We start from the raw sequence: 2500 nt of genomic DNA on the forward strand, positions 1-2500 counted from the left end.
CGTATAAATACTTATTATTATTATTATCTTCCATTATAGATATATGCAGTCAGAGACTATGACATCTCCCTGAAAACTTTTGGTTCTCAGGGTTTTCCTAGTATCTGTAAAGCTAATTGTTATACATTTGTCAATTTCAGATATGCAAAATTAGAAAATTCTCACACCCACAGAGATATACACCTGTCTGAAGATAGAATACAATGTTTGTGAGTGTAGTCATGGCGTCACCGGCGGGAGGCGGGGAACTCAAATGGCGCGCCGGTGATGTTTAACCAGGACTAGTTAAAAGCCTTAACCGCGGAAGAAGCCCGGGCCGGAGGTGCGCGGCCGGGATGGCGCGTGACTCTCCGGGCGTCTTTAGCCAGGGCGGGTTAAAAGTAGTCCCGGGCCGGAGGCGCGAGCGGGTGTTCAAACCAGCCGGGCAAGTGGTCCGGGCCGGCGCGGCGCCCGAAGCCGGCCTTGACGTACCCAGGGGCTTTCAGGACGGTCCGGTTAAAGCTCTTAATCAGAGAGCGTAGTCCTCCGGCCCGTCTACACCGGCGCGGGCCAGCCCGGCGCGAAGGGCTCCCCGCGAAAGCGTGTAACACCGGGTCACGCCCCGGGTGCCCGTTTGCCAGGGTACAGTTGGGTGTCCGGACCTTTGACCGGGCTGGTGCTCCGGAGAGGGAGAGTTGTCCGGTGACACGCCCGGGCAGTAGCGCGAGGGCGGCCGGCGGGTGAGAAGTGTCAGCAGGAGGCCGGAACATCGCGCGATGCTCCCGGAGACCGTTAACAGGGCGCGGAGTGAACCTGAAAACCTCCTGGCCGGGAACAAAGTCCGGCCGTGATGGAGGCGCGGTGCATCTCCGACGCCCTGCGGAGATGTTGCCGCTCGCGCGCTCCGGCCGGACCACAGTCCTAGCCGGATAGACAGGGCCGTATGTATCCCACGCCGGTGACCATGGCAATAGAGCAAAACGACCAAGTCCCACTTTTCCAGGCCCAATGACGGAAAAATCCCGCCCGTTTCCTATGTTGAGGTGGCCCAGTTTCTATTTTCCCATAGAAAACCATCCCCCCCACCGTCATTTCCAGTACCAGGAGCCCAGTCTGGCAGAAGACGACCCGAGAAGCGTCCGGTGAGTATGTGTAGGCAAGAAGCTCATGCGCTTCTCTACAGGTGGCATCGCGGCGAGATTGACGGCGGCGGAGAGGGGCACCTGGGCGGCTTGTACTCTATGAGCTCCCGGACCCCTCGACCCCCGGTTTTCTCGATCCTCCGCGGTCGTCCACCAAACACCCTTAGTTCCATGTCGGATAGAGCCTTCCACGTATGGTTAAGGGCATCATCGGAGAACCCGGTGGGCCCTTCAATCCACGGCGGGCTCGAGCACCTGCCGCGGCCTGTCCTTCCCTCCATTCCGGAGAAGCGGGTCTCGCGGCGGGTGTCGGAATCCCGGAGTCCCTCGCGGGCTCCGGTTCCGGTTGGGGTCTGTCGATTGTTGGCCGCTGGCGAACGTTTTCGAATCAGATTTCCAGGGGGAACGTCGGCTCCGGAAGCCGCTGCTCGTCAGCGTGTCTGGGGCCGTGATCCTCCATCGGAGGGACCGATGCGGCAGACGGGCTCCCCCTCGCGGGTTGGAGCCCGGCCCTGCCGCGGACCGTCCTCTGAAAATCTCAGTGGGGGCAATTGAATACCGTCCGGATGTCCAACGCGGTGCGCCGCCTGGTCGTCCCCGGTGAGTTTCTGTAACCGGGAACTCCTTCCGTTTAGCTACTTCCTGTCCCCTCCGGGGGTTCAGGCCCGGGGTGCCTTCGGCCTCCGGGCTCAAAAGTTAGCTACCTGGTTGATTCTGCCAGTAGTCATATGCTTGTCTCAAAGATTAAGCCATGCATGTCTAAGTATAAGCAATCTATACGGTGAAACTGCGAATGGCTCATTAAATCAGTTATCGTTTATTTGATAGTACCTTACTACTTGGATACCCGTGGTAATTCTAGAGCTAATACATGCTAAAAACCTCGACTTCGGAAGGGGTGTATTTATTAGATAAAAAACCAATGCCCTTCGGGCTCCTTGGTGATTCATAATAACTTATCGAATCGCATGGCCTTGCGCCGGCGATGGTTCATTCAAATTTCTGCCCTATCAACTTTCGATGGTAGGATAGTGGCCTACCATGGTGGCAACGGGTAACGGGGAATTAGGGTTCGATTCCGGAGAGGGAGCCTGAGAAACGGCTACCACATCCAAGGAAGGCAGCAGGCGCGCAAATTACCCAATCCCGATACGGGGAGGTAGTGACAATAAATACTGATACAGGGCTCTTTCGGGTCTTGTAATTGGAATGAGTACAATCTAAATCCCTTAACGAGGAACAATTGGAGGGCAAGTCTGGTGCCAGCAGCCGCGGTAATTCCAGCTCCAATAGCGTATATTAAAGTTGTTGCAGTTAAAAAGCTCGTAGTTGAACCTTGGGTCTGGCTGGCCGGTCCGCCTCACCGCGTGCACTGGTCC

At 56.6% G+C, this 2500-nt stretch overlaps 1 non-coding gene across 1 annotated transcript in view; it reads left to right on the forward strand.

The window, feature by feature from the left end:
• Positions 1-1823: 1823 nt before the first annotated feature.
• BDCG_18015 overlaps positions 1824-2500 on the forward strand; it is a 1797-nt gene continuing 1120 nt past the window's right edge. Inside the window, exon 1 of the ribosomal RNA XR_006700924.1 lies at positions 1824-2500. This exon is cut by the window's right edge and continues 1120 nt beyond it. This is a non-coding gene — a ribosomal RNA (18S ribosomal RNA).

The sequence above is a fragment of the Blastomyces dermatitidis genome, assembly GCF_000003525.1.
Source record: "Blastomyces dermatitidis ER-3 genomic scaffold supercont1.17, whole genome shotgun sequence".
Lineage (NCBI taxonomy): Eukaryota > Fungi > Ascomycota > Eurotiomycetes > Onygenales > Ajellomycetaceae > Blastomyces > Blastomyces dermatitidis.